Source organism: Protopterus annectens, chromosome 14.part0, assembly GCF_019279795.1.
Source record: "Protopterus annectens isolate FY-2018-M chromosome 14.part0, PAN1.0, whole genome shotgun sequence".
NCBI classification, from domain to species: Eukaryota; Metazoa; Chordata; order Ceratodontiformes; family Protopteridae; genus Protopterus; species Protopterus annectens.
In genome coordinates, this window is record NC_056748.1 from 737,172,103 (window position 1) to 737,190,707 (window position 18,605).

At 36.2% G+C, this 18,605-nt stretch overlaps 1 pseudogene; it reads right to left on the reverse strand.

The window, feature by feature from the left end:
* Positions 1 to 4,526: 4,526 nt before the first annotated feature.
* On the reverse strand, positions 4,527 to 7,159 carry LOC122789205 (annotated as a pseudogene).
* Between the last annotated feature and the right edge of the window lie 11,446 nt (positions 7,160 to 18,605).

An 18,605-nucleotide genomic window follows, 5' to 3' on the forward strand; every position in this document is an offset into this window, starting at 1 on the left:
ATGCATGGACTTACAGCACCTTCCCTGTTGGTGGGCATATTCCTGTATACACCCAAATGAAGGCTACCATGTGAGTACAGCTTAACAAAACCAAGCACATGTACAAGGCCCCATATGCTGCATTCATTAGTGGGTTCCATGATTGCAGTGCACTAGATCTCCTTCCTCCTGTGGTTTGGAGAAGCTCCTTCAGTACCCATGCTACTAATTGATCTTTGGTCATCTGGGTTGCTGTAAGGACTTCAGTATTCTCTCAAAGCCATACGGTGTGTTAGATTTAAGGAGAAACTGAAAGCCTGTTGTAAAGAGGTCAAGGTGATATTGACAAGAAGGAATGAAGAAAATCCGAGGGACAAGGAGGATTTAGTGGCCTTTTAATATAAGGGCTGTCTCTGGACAGGGATTTGGAATACAGAATCATAGGGTCATAGGAGGTTACTAGGCTAATGGCCCTAGAGCCCTGACAAGACTAGCCAAATTTAATTCTTGTTCCCTAAGGAACCTATAGAAATGGTCTATGCTAAAAGCCAATTTAAATCAGCACCGACTTTCCCTATCCATTGTTGCCATTTGGTGGATTGCTGCCTATTGGAGAGATAGCTGTTGAACCATTGTAGGGTAGGGGGAGAAATGTGGAGGGTGGAGAGTTTAGAGAGGAGGATAGTGTGGGAAATGGTATCAAAAGCATTGGAGAGGTCAAGGAAAAGTGAAGCAATTATTTTACCAGACTCCTGTGCATGGTTAACTGTATCAAGGAAGGATAGGAGGGCAGTAGTGGTGCTGTGTTCTGGTCTGAAACCATGCTGAGTGGGTGATAAAATCTGATTTTCAAGCAGGTGGTTGAGGAGTTGGGCATGGATGCATTTTTCCAGTATTTTAGAGAGGGGTGAGAGAATTGCTATGGGTCAAAAGTTTGTGGTGTCTGTGTTGGTGCCACCTTTGTGTAAGGGGAGAATGAATGCTTTTTTCCAGATGTCTGGGACAAGGGACTCTTTAATTGATCTGTTAATGAGTATGCTGATGGGATAAGCTATAGAGTTCGCTGCTAGCTGCAGGAAGTGTGGGGGTAGATTGTCAGGGGCCAGAGTACAGGATTTTAGCTTAAGTAAAAGTTTTTTTTTATTGTGCTGGTGGGTATAGGGGAGAATTTTAAGTTAGGGTTAAGGGTAGGCTTGTTTTCTGAGATGACTTGGTCATCAACTGTCTTGATGATGGTTGCTGTTTAACTATAAGGAAAGTGGTGGTTATGTTAGCTATGGTGTCAATGACGTAGGAACTAGAGAGGGTGGCAAGTTCAGTGGGAGGTTTTTGTGGGTCAGGGGATGGATTTCTTTGAGAGCCTGGGTGTAATAGCTGGCTGATGGAGGACCAGAATTTTTGGGGATTATTTTTATGTTGGCTTTGTAGGTGGAAGTAGTGGGCTTTTTTATCAGTGGTTATTAGACATTTTGCCTGGTTACAGAGTTGCTTGTAATGTAGTAGAGTTGAGGGGTCTTTGATTTTCTGCCATGATTTCCAGATTTTATCCCTTGTGGACATTACTTCTTTGGTGGATTTTGAGAGCCAGCTTGCATGGTTGTGTTTTATTCGTTTTTGGTGGGTGGGTGCTTGCCTATTTAGGATGTCTAGAAATGTTGAGTTAAAGAATTCAACAGCCTCATTAAGTGGTAGGGATTTGAGGGGTTACCAGTTTGCTTTAGCTAAGTTTTCATTAAATATGGATGATTGGAACTTAGTAAAATTTCTGGTTGATTTGTATTGGTGTTGGCCTGGGGTTGGAGTAGTTTTGCATATGATATATGCTGGGTGGTGGTCACTAATGATATTAGGTAGTATGCCTGCACTGATGACATTGAAAGGGTGGGACACTAATATCCAGTCTATTGTGGAGCCCCAGTTGTAATTCTTGTGAGGTCTGGTGTTGTCTTCAATTAGTTGGGAGAAGATATAAAGATTTATGTTTTTTGAGGGGTTGTTTTGGCCTATGTTTAGCCAATCAATATTTACATCACCTAGAATGATGGTTTCATTATCAATATTTTGGAAAGTCCAGGCAAGTATGTTTTCTAATATTCGTATGTTGTTTCCCGGAGGAATATAAAGAGCAATTATGCAAATGTTTTTATGGTTGTTAAGTTTTAATATAGAGATAAGTACTTTGGCTGGGGAGAAGTTGGGTGTTGGTTTTGAGTAGGAAATTAATGTGTAATTGCTAGGGAAAAGTATTGCTACTCCTCCTCTCTTGTTGGGTCAATCAACTCTCAGGCATGAGTAGCTTGGGGTGAGGACTTCAGTGTCTTTTACATATGATTTCATCAGGTTTCGGTAGGTGCTATAATATCTGGGTTGTACTGTGAAATCCACGCACGGAGTTCAGGTATTTTGTTTCTAAGGCTTTGGAGATTTATGGTTGATAACGTAAGAGATTTGCTAGGTTTGTTGGGGCTGAGGGGGGCTGGGCCTGGGTTGGTTTATACATCACCGCACTGGGAAATAGTGCTTTGTCAAATTGTGTAGGTTATACTTATCAGTTTTTTCCTAAAAATGGTGTAGTTGCTGCTGGTGGTATGATAATGGGGGCGTCTTTGAAGAGGTAGAATTTTCACATTGGATAGTACAGAGGTATTAGCTGTGAATAAGCTAAGGTGTATGTCTGAGTAACTTGATAAATGTGGGTTGTGTGTACTGGTTGTACAGGTAGGTGTAGGAGGTATGTTGGGTGCCTGGAAAGTTGTGATTATTGTTAGGAGAGAGTGTGTAAGTGAGAGAAGCAAGATCAAAGTAATAGTTGTGATGGACATGATGGTGGCTGAGTGCAGTGTGATAACAGAAAGAATATGAGCAGGGTAGAAGTAGTTTAGAGGATGTAGTAGTATATGGGCCTATTTAGAAATGGATGGGGAGGTAGAGTATAATAATTAGGAGGTATAGTATGATAGGGGAATAATTAGGGGGGTTGTGGGATAGGTGGAAAAGAAGTATGGGAGGGGTCAGTGTAGATATAAGGTTGATGTTATGGGGGAGGGTGGAGAGCAGAGTGAGCGTAGCAAACGGAGTGGGTCCAGACCCAAAGATAGAAGACATGAAAAACACTGTCAGTTTAAAGTGAGTAATTAGATTAAAATATCAGTATCTAACAAAAGCTTAATCTAAGCAGCTCTGGAATACTTTAATTTTCACTGCAGGCACATAAACAGGGTTGTTTGGGAGTTTTAGAGAGAGTTGTGATTAGTCTAGAGACTATGCTGAAAGTAAAAGCAAAATGTACTAATGTAAACAGTAAAGGCTTGTGTGTGTGTGTGTGTGTGTGTGTGTGTGTGTGTGTGTGTGTGTGTGTGTGTGTGATGTTAAGGACAGTTAGGCTTTTTGGGTATACATTCCCATATGTAATTCCTGTCCAGTTTTCTATATTGGTAAAACTAACAGGAAGTTGAAAGAATTTGTGACCATCTATCTGAAATACAGAGAAAGCTGGATACTAATGCTCGTTATAAGCATATAATTGATTTTGATGATGCACATTTGTTTAAGTTCATGGTATTGCAATATATATCCTCTAATTTTAGATGATGTGATATAGTAACCAAAACTGAATGTATAGAATACTGCTAGATAAATTAACTAAGGGCAAATAAAAGTCCTGGATTAAATGTTGCATAACAATGTTAAAACCATTTATAAATGAAACATTTTAGGCAGCTAGCTTTAACTATGTGTTTGATTAGTTGTTTCACAATTATTGCTAATATTTAAATGAAGAACTGTTGCACTGATGTTTCTTACAACTTGAAAAAGCATTTGTGAAAGCCTGTTGGCATGTTGTCTTCAATAAAAGTGTTCTCCGTGGTTTCTTGAGTTGCTTTTTTATTTTGTTCTAACTTCTTCTGACATGATTTTGCCATCCAGATCTCTTTTAAGAGAAAATTCTCAGCACCCATGGTGGGTGATAATGAGAAGGATGACCAGTTAATGAGTTGTTGATCTAGGAAGGGGAAGCACACCTAATGGGAAGTTATAAAAAAGCACCGAAAACAAGGCCTAATTATCTTCCACAGCAATGCAATAGACAGTACTTGTTTTACTTTCTTTTCGTAGCAGTACTTCTGCTTAATGAATTACATTAATCTTACATTTTTCTTCACACTGTACCTCCTTCATATATGAATGTACTGATGTTCTGTTTTTTGTAAAACCTTACTGCATTTGTTAGTTGCTGTGCTGCAGGCAAACCACAAGTTGAAATGCATGCATCTGCTTTAAAATTCACTCCTTCAGGAATTTTCTACCAGTCCTGCCTTTTCTCATTTTGTATATAACAAGTTGAACCCACTTACCAGCTAAATCAAGTTTTTCTGAAAATTCACTAGTAAAGGCTGTGACCCCAGTGCAGTAGACTGCTAATTAATAAAGTACAAATTTGTCATGGAGCTGAAGTATGAATGGTGTTCCTTTGGACAGTACACACAGGTATATAATGCAGACTGTTTAACAAATGCCACAACAGAAGAGGATTTTCTAAAAATAAATAAATACTTTATTTGCAACAGAACATTTATGAAAAAAATCTCACTTTACATAATTCTTAAATAAATACACATCATGTAGACTTTATCACTTATCATGAAATAAATATAGATCATGTAGACATTATTTTATATCACTTAAGCACATTGTATTGGATACATTAGCTTGTCTAGTCCAGCCATGACAAATCTCAAGGTTTATTTTCCTAACACTTCCCAATTTCTGTTTATCCCAAAATGGTTCTTTACATACATTTTCTGCCATCTCTTATGGAATTGCATACAATGTATCAACTACTCTCTCTGTAAAGGAAACCCTTCCTTATATCTATGAAGAAATTAATTTCACAATCTAGCTGAAAACCTTTCTTCTTTTCCCTCAACTTACTTTGCAGGGTAATTCCCACATGCTTATCTAGAATAGTCTGGTGCACTAATATAAAACAAACAAACAAAAAAAAGAATACCCTGTCTTCTTGGGTCTCTTTCCAAATACGCTTCTCCTAGCATTGCTCTGACCCCCTTTAAATCACATATTAGTATCTCTTTTCTGTTATAGTATTCAGAACTACAGACATTAGTCTAGTTATGTTCTTTTCACTGCCTGGTAATAGCTATTTCATTTTGTGCTTAGTTCCTGAATCAAATCCTTCTTATCTGCAGGTCCTCACTTTTTCTTTTGCACAGTTTCCTCAACTTGGTCTTGAAAATCTAATATAGATTAATCACCCCAAATCTTTTTCCTGCACTGCTTCTAGTAACTTCAGTCCTCACTATTAATAATTCACATCAGGGTTGCTGAGTAGAATTTTGCACATGATTTCTTTTAAGTCTCAGTTGTCATTCGTTTGCCTACTTATTCATACTTTCTATGTCATTTTTCAAACTACATGCCCTATCTACTGTCGTAATACCGAATGTCATGCCATCTGCAAGGTAAATAATTCTATTTACTACATTTTCATGTATGTTAAAAACACACAAACCCAAACCTCTGGCTCAAAGGCAGGCAAATGTCTACAGCACCTTACAGATTAACTGCTGCCATTTTTGACAAGGCCTCCCACTCAACATACCCTTTTCCTTACCCTCTAAACATATCCAAGCCCACCTTCTTAAAGTTACTCCCACTTTATTTACATAACACACGCTGCACTGCATCACTCTTGGTGTCTGTCCACTCCTCCATCCCTTCTGCACTTTGCCTTAACCCTTTTGCATCATGGCACCCATGCTGCAATTATTTTCATTTTTTTAAACACTAGTGCACACACTTCACATAGTAGTTTGTTTGCTCTCGCCTCCTCACTTTCTCTCCCACCCTTCAGTAAACATGATTAAGATCCTTTCTTCATTCTTGTGGCAATATATTTAAAAATACTTTTTATTTACACCTTTATGCCTATTCCTTTACATTTATAATTCAGCTTTACAGATATACTGTGATTGGTGATACTAGGCAATGACAGTAGTAAATGCAGTTGCATATGTTAATAATAAACATTTAGTGTATATAAAACATACTTAGAAAATAAAACAGAATTTACATGCTAATTAAATAATACATTGCACATGTTCACTTTGCTGCATGTCCTTCTCAGTGAGACATTCAGCTTTAGGAATAATAATTCAGTTTCAGCAGCAAATAGAAATGCTCAGGTAATAAAGTTTTCTTTCCTGAGCATTTCTCGTCATCAAACAAAAAACAAATGTTCATGTAAACAGTTTATTCCAATTCTTTAAATGACCAGTCAGTTCATTTGTTATGCAGCTTTGAGAATGTACCAAACAGTTTATCCCAATGGGTAAAGTAAGGCATAATTTGATCTGAACTTCATATGATGCAAATCATGGTGTGGTGCCCCTCCATACAGTCCAAATGGTACTAGTCTGTGTGTGGACCAGGGAAAGTCATACCCTGAATGATCTTCTACTGACAACCAGATGTTGACAATGAAGAAGATGGTCTCTGTCAGAGGATGGCATTTCAGCAACATTGGATTGATGGCAGCAAAGAAACCTAGTGAGAGAGTCTCCATGCACTTGAATGTTCTGTGGTAAGTGCGAATGTAGCCGTGTACTTGTGATGAGCTTTGTGAAATGTCTTGTAAAGCCATGGAATCTTATGATGCAGCAAATGCCAGATGAAGTACTGCATATCAAAAAGGAGCAGACAGCCGATGACATCAAAGATGACTTCTCTGAGCTCTGGAGCAGTAGGAGGGAAGTTCATTGGTCTCCAGTACCAGTGAGCTACAGTTACTGGAAAGATGAAGACGATGTGATTATAAACAGTTTGTGCCAAACAGACTGTCATCATATCCACAGTAGCATTGCTCTGAGGCTGAATTTTGTATTTTAGCAAAGATGGTATTTTAATGTCAGGAGATCCAGCACAACAAATGGCAGGCAGAAAGCTATATAAACAATAAAAGAAAACAGCACTGGGAAGAAGGGTGATTGAAGCCACTTTTCTTGGTTTTGCATGAAGTTCCAGAGAGGCTGTAGAATTTTTTCTTCGTGCAATATGTTGATACTGTGCATGCTCGTTGTCAAACCCACAGTGCAGTTCATGTTTTCGTTGTTCTACTGGCAGGCAAGTGTCAGGCAAAGAATGAATCGGTGATTGCTTCCTGCTAGCCTGCTTCAAAACTTTATAATGATTCTTGCTCCTCCCACTGTTGCAACGCAAGAATTTCCAGAGGAAAAAGGCCATTCATGTTTTAATTTCCATTTCAGTACGTAGGCTGACGGGAGTTCACTTTCCTTTTCTAATTTACTTTTTTTTTTGTTACTTTTTTTTAAAGGCAAAGCAAAGATATGTTGATAGATTTACTTACTTTATATGGGGCACGATAGGCATATTCTTCAGAATAAGAATTATAGTATGTAAGAAAAAGATTACAACTGAAGTTATACGATTTTCCCAAAATAATTTCTTACTTTTTTGGCTGATCAGTTAATTTACTGTGTTAGTGATAGTTGTGTGTTTTTATTATTATTATTATTGATTTGTATTTCTGTCAATAAAAGAAAAAATAAAATAGAGAACATATTCAATTGTCACATAAAGTAGTTATTATATGTGTACATCATTCAATGATGATGATTGTTTTAGTTTTTCCAAAGAATGGTGTGTTTGATAACAGCAGTGGATATATTATTACTTTACCAGAACATTTAGTTTGTATGTATGTATGGTGCTTGCAACTGTAAGTGTAGCAACAGAAAGTTCTTTATGTTACTAAAGAATGTGTGTGTGCCTGTGTAGTTTGTGTGTGTTTTCATGACATTGAGATACAGGAGAAAGAAAACATATATGTCAGCAGCAAGGGAACATTTCCTGCCTGTTACGGAACACTTTTCTTAAACACATTGTATAAAAGTGACAGATTACCAAGAGTCAGGGCAGTAAAGAACAGGCTTTCCAAGCAATAAGAAATTGCTGATCTAGTATGCAACTACTGATAAATAATTGTAAGACAATGAGACTCTAGATACAATGGCATAACAAGCTTGTATAGCCACACATACAGATTCTAATCCCAATGCTCCCTGGTGGCCACCAATCAATCAATCACTGCCATGGTTTTCGCATTCTTGCATTCAACATAATGAGATGCATTTTAGGCAATGTAAATTATTTGCATTATTTGTGCAAGGAGTCTTAGCATTAACATTGGCAAGCAACATTCTAAATAGAGGAGGGAAGCAAAGGCTACTAAACAAATATATTACCTCACAACTATCCCTAACATATGGGGGCATCTCGGAATTTTGTACACAATACCACTTGTTCATTCTCCATGTTGACAGTATATCAGGAAAAGGACAACTTTGTATTTGTTATATGTACATTTGCATATGTTTATAATAAAAACAAAATAAAAAAGTTTTTTGAAGAAAACAAAGAAAAAGGACAACTATAGAATGTTAGTATGTATAGTTACAGTATTCTTAATCATGCAGCTGATCATTTAAAGAGATACACCTTTAAAAAGTCTCCTTGTTGAATAGCAGCACCTATAATCCACAGGTGTTCTTCACACTAGCCTATCCCCAAGGTAGGGCCTGTATCAATTGTTTCTGTCAGATGTGATTATGTATTTATTTACTTTATCCTTTGAAGAACTGATTGACCAAAATAAGTATCACTCTAAACACCATGTTTCATTGAACTGAGCAAAACCCTTAAAACAAGTGAAAAATGCCAATAAAATGTCACTCCTCAATCCCTGCTACTTATACATATCAACTCTGAGATTGCACAGTAGTGGGGAAAGAAATTCCTTTAACCCACTGAGTACTGATCATTGCAAACACGGACTGCATGCAAACCATCAGTGTAAGTAAAAGGAACACCTAGTTTAAGTGAAAAAACACCACAATTCCCATACACTTATAAGGCTCATGATCCTGCAATTACTCAAATACCTTGCAGTATTTCACCAAATTTTTTTTTGTCTAATCCTGCAAAGTGAATTTTGACTTAAGCAGTGCAGGAGTACCTTGTTGACTACCCATGCAATCTAAGGCAGTAGTAAACCATGTGCAGAAATGCATGCTAAGGCACAGGTGTGTGACTGCATCCAGTAACTGGTAAAGCTAGCTATGGGTCTGGAAAATGCATTCCTTGTCCATTTATACATAACAAACTTCAGCAGTAATGCAAAGTTTTTTTTTTTTTTTTTTTATTAATGCTGTTTCTAGTCATTTGCTGTCATTTTGTAGGGCCAATATAATAGACAATACCAATTCCTCTTCATTGATTGACATCAGTGGGCAGTCTGTATTTAATGTATACTAGCATACAGATGTACAAGGAACAATATACACACACAGAATCTCCATGAGTTCCTGTTGTATGTTCAAAACCTCATAGTGCAAATCCCAGATATCTGAGAGATTAAGTCCAATTAGTGACAAATCTATACACTGTCTGAGATTGCTGTTATCTTACAGAATTTCTAGTTTTTCTAGTGACAATGATCTTGGAGTTAGTGTGTGGGTGTGTGTGTGTGTGTGTGTGTGTGTGTGTGTGTGTGTGTGTGTGTGTGTGTGTGTGTGTATATATATATATATATATATATATATATACAGAGAGAGAGAGTTAGTTGTACAAAACGTTAAAACATAATATATTAATTTTATTCCTTTTTAAAACATGCAGTGCTTGAAGACTTTTTCTCCTAAGTATGAATGTGGCAAATGTATTATGCTGTTCATTTTTAACTACTAGTTTTATCTGTATAAAGTAAATTACAAAAGCATACTGCTGCACTTGGAAAATACTTGATCACGCAGTAATACAAAAGGCAACTGTTGTTCTCATTTTTAATGTACAAATCTATTAGTTTAGTTCATATATTGACTGTCTTGAAAATGGGAACATGCATATGTAATGTAAACAATGCACTTTCTAAAAAAATTAACATTTTCTTTCTTCAGCTTCAGTGGTCCTGCTCTGCTTTTATTAAATATTTTGACTTACTGTAACCTCTGGTGATCTTAAAATATGTTATATTGTCTTTAATCTATCAGATAATGTCATGGAATTCAGATAATCAATCATGTTCCATAAAAATAAGCAAATAAATTGAATGCCATGACACATTTACAGTAACAATGCAACATACATTCCCATGCACATAGACACCCACCACACAGACACACACAAACAATGACGCACAGACACACGTGCATGCATTTCTGTCTTGACCGAAGCAGCTTCTTAAGCCAGCAGATCTGAGAATTTTTTTACAAAAGTTTGGCAGCTGAACAACCCCACCCATATATACCAGAAAAGTGTATAAAGACCAAATAAGATATTACGTCAGAGGCACAGAAGACTCTGAAACAAAATGCCAAGCTAATATTTTATCCAGCTGCTTCTTGAAGAAAGTAATCTGCAATCAAGGAGGCAATAATAGCTTAAATACATAGCACTGAAACTGCAGATGTTTTGATACAGTGCATCAGTATGCCTGTGCTGCAAGCCAGGAAATTATTAGCATGTACAATTTGTTAAATAGCAAGATAACCAATCATATCTCCTGTTCCAAAAGTTGCCATATCCTGAATGAAATGTCAGTCTTAAAGATATAAGGTACCAATCAGTTGCTTCTCTGTCTTTAACAACAAAGTTATTGCAAGACATCTAAAAAAGACTCTTGTTTCCTAAAAACAGGAGAGCTGAAATAAAGGGTCTATAGCTTATTGCAGAAAATCGTGAGAGGTACATGCCTTTAGATGGTGAGAACATATGACCTGCTTCAACCTATAGTGGATAAGAATGGCCAAGCTGAAAAAAGCTGATGTATGTAAAGGGAAATACCTATGCAGCTAACTACAGGAAAAGGTACTTGTTTTAAAACACTGAGAAATCATTGCAGCTGCTTTGATTGTGGGCAGAGTATGTATAGCGGAGCTCTTTGATTACACAGTATTATAGAGTGCTTAATAGAGAGCTTGTATATAAAAATAGGAAGGTGTAATTACTTTTGGACACAGTGTGAAATATCTATACATTCCAGGTTTGCAGAAGTCTCACACAAAGTGAAGCACGCACATCCGGCTGCTGTAGTCTATAGCACATTGCATTTTGTTTGTTGTAGCTGTTCTTTTGAAGTCCCTTTGTGATGATCTCTGCATTTGTGTCTTGCAAACTGCCTTCTTTGTGGAGTCTGCATGTCCTCCTTGTGTTTGTGTGGGTTTTCTGCTAGCAGTCTGTCTTCCTCCCATACTCAAAAGACAGGCAGTAGGTGTACTGGGGACCCTAAATCATTTGTTGATGTGAGTGCTTACATGTGTGATATGGAAGAAAGACCTGGTGACCTACTTCCATTTCTCCCGTTACCTTGTATAATCCTTGGATAGCAGTGACTGTCCACAGGATCATGCTAGGAGTTTGCTGCAGCTCACAAGACAAAGAGAAAGGGAGAAACTCAGAACACTGAGGATTATGACTATGTAAAATTGGGTGTGTTTGCACTGTTTCCACCAAACACAAGTACAGCAAAGTGGAAACCACTGCTTGCATCCATGCATGACTTTCTATACCAATAACCCATGGCTGGATCAGGGTAATGCAGGATTTATACACTGTTGGTGTGGTTTTGTCATGAGGTCAAAGCCTGAATGACCAAACAAAGTCAACCATGGATAAATACAGAATTACCCACACCCAGCAATGGATTATTGCTATTATACAATGATATTATTTAAGAAAAAAGTTGCTTACTTTTCTTAAATAATCTTCTTCTTCTTCTTCTTCTTTCAGCTTTTTCTCAGTTAGGGGTCACCACAGCAGATCACCTTTCTGCTCATATTTGGCAGTGGAGTCTTTTTACGGTGTCGAGTTGCCAGCTCAGTGCCCAACCTTCCACAGAAGGCACACATGCACACACCTAGGGCCAATTCAGAGTGTCTAATCCACCTACAGCATGTCTTTGGGATGTGTGATGAAACCGAAGCACCCGGAGGAAACCCACACAACCACAGGGAGGACATGCAGACTCTGCACAGAAGGCATCCCAGAAATGGCTTATAGAGCATTTCATTGTCTTTGTCATAATCTTCTCTACAGAAACAGGCATTTTCTTCTGCCTGCATCTAGAACACATTTAAATTTTTTTGTTGGCTATTAAAACTATTGAATGCAATATGTATATAATCTTGGGTAATATAATCATTTTAATAAGTACTAACCTATCTTCAAAAGTAAAAATAAAAATGAATTAAATTTTAATAAGTAGTAATATTTCTTCAAATATTTTTTTTCAGAATTATTATTAATAATCTCACTTACATCTTGATAGATTTTTGTTCTGAAATATTTTAGTTCTTTCATTCCTAATTATATTTATATTTATCTTAAACACTAAAGTTTCAGTATTATTATTAAATTTCAGCAGCAATACTTTTTGAAACTTTTCAATTTCCTCATCTATTTCTTCAATTGAATAATTTAAATATCCTGTACTTAGTAAAATGTAATCTGCAAAAAGTTGTATTTTATGATTGACAGTCCTTGTTACTTGAGAATCCAACAATTTTTCATTACTTCTTATACTGTTAGCTTAGGGGTATGTAACTAATGCAAATAGTAGAGGAGACAAGGGACACCTTTGCTTTGTGCCTTTATTTAAAGTGAATCCTTGAGAAATGTAAGATCCAATTTTAACATATGCTTTGGAGTCTGTATACAGGTGTTTTGCTATTCCAATAAATTGTTCTAGGAATGCAAATGATTCTAAAGTTTTAAACACATAGTTCAAATCTACATAATCATTTGACTTATAAAATGAGTTATTTTGGGGTGTATTATTGAATCTAATAACATGCAATTTGCAAAAATCTTTAAAATTCATATGATCACACTTCAAATTTCAACTTTCAGAATATTTTCAAATATTTTTATATGATTTTCTATGTACATTATATTAGATATTTTCTGCCATATACAGGTATATGTAATGCATATCTTTTTTATAAGTAGCTTGCTATTTGAATATATTTTTCTGTCTTATTTACCCACTAATATTTAATCTTATTCTATATAAATGGTATTTCAAAAAAGTTTGCATCAAATATCTATTTAATCATCCACTCTCTATTAAAGAGAACAGTATGTGTGTGTATATATATATATATATATATATATATATATATATATATATATTATTTTTTTTTTAATTGCTGATATCGCTCTTTTATTAATCTCACATAGTAAATATTTCATTTCTTGTGCATATGCATATTATAACCTGTATACTATTTTTATTAATTCTGGTATTACAAGCAATCTTTACTATATATAAAATAATTCCTGCCTAATTTTAATGTGTGTTTTTAACCATTCTGAACTGCTATTCTGAGCTAAGCTTCACATCCTGACATTAGAATTTGATTACAGCATGTGAAAATGAAAACTCACAGCACTTAGTAGCTGCTAATTTCCTATATACGTTTCTTATTATTCTTAATTCTTTTAAACTGTTCTAATCAGTAAAAAAGTCTAACTTTATTTCTTTAAATTAATATGTACAGTTAGAGTTAATAACACTATAGAAGAAACTATTAACATTCAGATTCAGCAAAATGTAAGCAAATTATATGTACTCACCAGCTCAGTATAAACCATCACTATATCTTGTTTTACCATTTCTTCACTTCTAAGAAATGAAAAGAAACAAAAATGCTATTTTGAGTAGACTTCTCACATATATACTTGGAAAAAAAAGAGAAAAATAATGTTCATTTCTGTTTTCACAGACATCAGTGGTGAACTTTGGCCTAGATTTTCCTCAAAACAGCTCAAGAAGAAGGTGGAAAGTAAGGAAAGCAAGAATTAAGCAGTCTAACACAATTGAAACATTCTTTTGTTCTCATGCTTTAAGTGTTAATTGCTTCATAAATGACATATGAAAGAAATGTGTTACACAGAAAAAAAGACAAGAAAAATCACCAGCACTTTAACACTTCTGATTAGCATACTACTTCAATCTGACATTCAGTTAATCCAGCAATACACATAGAAAACAAAGTTATACAATTCTTAACTTACTTAGTCTTAAAGTTGCTACTTCTGTTGCTAGTCATTTAATGAGACCCTCTTACAGGAAGTATTTGTTTAATATTTATAAATATGTTTATAAGTTTAAATAAATGAAATAGATTAATTTTTTCACTGTAAATATAGTAAAACAGTAAAACTAATTATTTACATTCCTTATAATGAAAAATGTTTTCGCTTTAAATATAAATCGACACATTTAAGTTTTGAAGCTTAAAGTCCAATACAATCCTTTCACTTAAATGGTAAAGCTATTGTTTCAGAAAATAAAAATACTGAATCAGAGAATATGTCACTAAATCACTTGTTTTTAAGCTTTTTATTGTTAGAAGCAGTTTTACAGGAATTTAGCTCACTCTGTCTCTTGAAGGATATGCAGTTCCAATCCATTACTTCAGTGTTATTAAGGATTTTATATTTGTTGACAAAAGTGGATGCTTCCACCAGTGTGTTAAATATTTTAGTTCCTTCAGAAAGAAATTGATCTTTGCAGGAAACATCAAAGTGGCTTTAAAATTGTTCTTTTTAAGTTTCTTGATTGTGGTAAGCAGGATTTCCTTTTACTCATTACTTTACTGGGATGTTATTGACAAATTTGACTACATGTTTACCTATTTTAATGAGTGGTGATGACCATGCTTTTCAAATATTTGATCTTTTTCTAAGGTAAAAATAAACAACTATAAATGAACATGGTAGAGAGTTCCTTCTTTGAAGGTACTCTCAGGGATATATGTGCCTTTCAGTTCCAATTTATGTAGCCAGGTTGTTAAGAAGTTTATTGTATTGTTTCCCTCATACTTTTCAGGTATACTATAAATTTTAATTTTATTTCATCACAGTCTATTTTCTGAATCATCAACTTTAGCTAAATGCCAGTTATTTTGATTTTAAAAGAAATTCAGTCTCAGATTCACATTCAGTTATTCTCCCTTCGTGGTCATTTAAAGCTTCTTCCATACAGCTGATTTTTGAGCTTTGTTTCATAGGAATTTCTAAATATTCCATCTTCTTTCAGGCCTCTTCTTGAAACTTTTTATTTTTGTATCCAGTTTGTCCATTTTAAAGAACAACTACGGGTTACTATGCATCATTGCTTCTCCCTAATCTCTCTTTTTCCCTTATCTGTCGATCCCAGTACTCAAAATAATTATTTAGGCAAGGGAAACATTTATTTTCTTATTTCTGGTGATTTCCCATGTTAAGTGGTATGGTTAGCCATCTTTCTTAAAACTTTACTCTTGCGTTTGTTGAATTTTTCGACAAGTCGACCATCATTCTGTCAGCAGTTTACAGTAGAACACGCCCAGGAAACACCCTCTCTGTGGTTTAACATGCTTTCTTCTAATATTTGCATACAGTCCTGCTCCTTACCTGCCTTCCAAATAAATAAACAGTCTTTCACACAGGAGCAGGGACTTCTGTTTTAATGGTATGTTGTCGGACGTCTTTTTTTTTTTAGGGAAAATCAGTACATACTCCACTGCCACGGACCTTGCAAGGGAACAATTGCTTTTATTTTTCATGAGCTTAGTGTTTGTGTTGCCATTTTTGTGGTGAATGTTTTTTTACTACTGATTTTATGCCAGAGTGTCCCGAACTAATTATGGACAGTGCTGATTATTACTATTAGCCTTCAACCAGGTCTTTGTCACTGCACATATGTCAATGTTCTCCATTTTAAGGAGTGCCTCGAGTGGATGCATTTTGAGGATTAGACTTCTAGCACTGAGTAGCATTACCCTCAGATTTTGCTTGCTTGTACCTGTTAAGGTGGTGAATTTGTCATTTGAACCTTGACTAAAAAAGGCACTATATGGGTGGCAAGAGCCTTAGCCAGTATCCGGAATCACAAGGGTGACAGGTGCAGGCCATCTCTGGCAAAGCATCGTGGTCTGTCGATCATGTCATCCCAGGCAGACAGATACTGGATCCCCTTAGAATGACACCAGAAGCTTAGCCAATTGTTGAAGTCAGTCATTTTGTCCTTGTACTGTGGTATCATTCTGGGTGATGGCAGGATGCTACTCAGGGCTAGGGTCATACCTGCGTGGGCTACAAGATTGGAGATGTCCTCCATGTCTCTCTTCATGTAGTCCAGGGATGTATGTCTCAGGTCATTCACACCAACATGGACAATGGCAGAGTCATATTTGTACTTGTTGTGGAGTGACCTGAGTGCATGCATTATGTGGTGGATGCTGGCAACCGACAGGCAGCTGAAAGTAACTTTCTCCTTGTTTAGCCTGGTGAGTGGAACATCAGTGTGCCTGACTATAGAGTCACCTATGACTAGAGTGTTGGGTGCGGTGTTATGCCTTATGGGCTGTGGTTGAGTGGCACACTGAGTTTGTGGGCTATGTGTCATTTGGGTTGCGTACAAAACTAAATATCTAAGTAGCTGTCTCACATGCTTCTACACTATTCATTACATTGGACAACACTGACTAATAGATAATTAACACATGAAAAGAAAGGTACACTATACACAGAGGTGAGATTGGGTGATATTGCACATAAGGAAGTGACTGGAATTGCACTTAAATGAGAATATATTAATTTTAGTATGCAATAAATAAATAGAATTACTGTAGGAAAAAAAAGAAAGAAAAAGAATGAGAGCATAGCAATCTATTATATTTTGATACATACAGATTTATGTCGGCATTAATGAGTCTTATTGCAGTTGGATAAAAACTGTTCATGAATCTGCAGGTCCTGCAGCGGATACTCCGTAACCTTCTACCAGAAGCAAGTTTAGTGAACCAGCCATATGCTAGAGTAACAGGACAAAAACAATGATTAACTTTCCAAGTTCAAGTATTGGAGACCTTACCTACTCTTGGTTGCACAACAGCAGAGTAAAGAGAAAAAAATTTAAAAAAAAGGAAATCACTTCTCCAGCACAAAACTCTTATTGGGAAGCTCATCCTGAGTTGTTAAACTTTACTACTTGTTACCCATTTGGCTTTACATTCAATGAGTAGAAGGGAAGCCCAGAAACAGAAAAAATTATTACAACAGTAACTTTCTATATGTTCTAAATAATGTAACAAAATATATTAGTATCTTATATAGCAATATAAAGTAGTTTTAATAGACAGTGTGCTGGGCGGCCACAGCAGTGCAGCAGTTAGCATTGCCACCTCACGGCAAGAGGTTCTTTGGTTCGATTCTGGGGTGCCTTCTGTGCGGAGTCTGCATGTCCTCCCTGTAGTCGCGTGGGTTTCTTCCGGGTGCTCTGCTTTCCTCCCACATTCCAAAGACATGCTGTAGGTGGATTGGACACTCCAAATTGGCCCTAGGTGTGAGTGTGTGTGTGCATGTGCCTTCTGTGGAAGGTGGGGCACCGGGCTTACACCTCGGCACTGTAAAACTCCACTGCCAATCATGAGCAGATAGGTGATCTGCTGTGGCGACCCCTAACCGGGAAAAAGCCGAAAGAAGAAGTAGTAGACACTGTGCTACAATGTAGATAATTGCAGCTATAGCATTATGCTTTCTTTTTTTCCATCTAAGAGCTTTCAAAAAGGCTAAAGTTATTATGGACTGTAGTGCTTCCTTTTTCATCATGTGGTTATGTCCTTGTTCCTTTAACAAATGTGTTGGTATAAATTGCAAAGCAGTGCTGGGCAGCTTCTCAGTCGATGCTTGTGAGGGAAAAGAAAGACCTCATCTGTATATTTTAAAATCAGTACATGCATTGACAGCAAATTATGCTATTTTTGATACAAAAATAATAAAAGTTCTATAAAAAAACAGTATGGCAATGAGCTAATTAACTAATGCAAGGCATGTATTTCCCTCTTCATTATCTTACGTATGTACATAGCATGCACACTACAGTTTATTGCAAACATTATGCATGAGTTTGAATTTTGCCATGAAGACAGAAGAATTGCATGGATAAGTAAATGCAGCATCATATCCAAAACAAATGAAAATATATAAAAGGAAAGATGACTTGCAACAAAGGTTCTTGTCATGTAAGACAATTCACACATTGTCAAAAAACTACAGTAAAGTATTCCACTCTCTTCTTTTTACATGAATTGCATCGAAAAGGCATGAACAGTTTGCATTCTAGGAAACATATACAATGACTATAGAAAAGCTTCTTATGATTTCTGAAATGGGCATGCACTTGCTTGCAGCATGTCAAGGCTGGAAGAAGAAGGAAGAGAAATATAACTGCACAGACTGGCATAAAGGAATATAACTGCACATATTGGTATAAAGAAATATAACTGCACAGACTGGCATAAAGGAATATAACTGCACAGACTGGCATAAAGGAATATAACTGCACAGACTGTATAACTGCACAAATTGGCATAAAGGAATATAACTGCACAAATTGGCATAAAGGAATATAACTGCACAGATTGACATAAAGAAATATAACTGCACAGATTGGCATAAAGTAATATAACTGGACAGACTGGCAAAAAGGAATATAATTGCACAGACTGGCATAAAGGAATATAACTGCACAGATTGGTATAAAG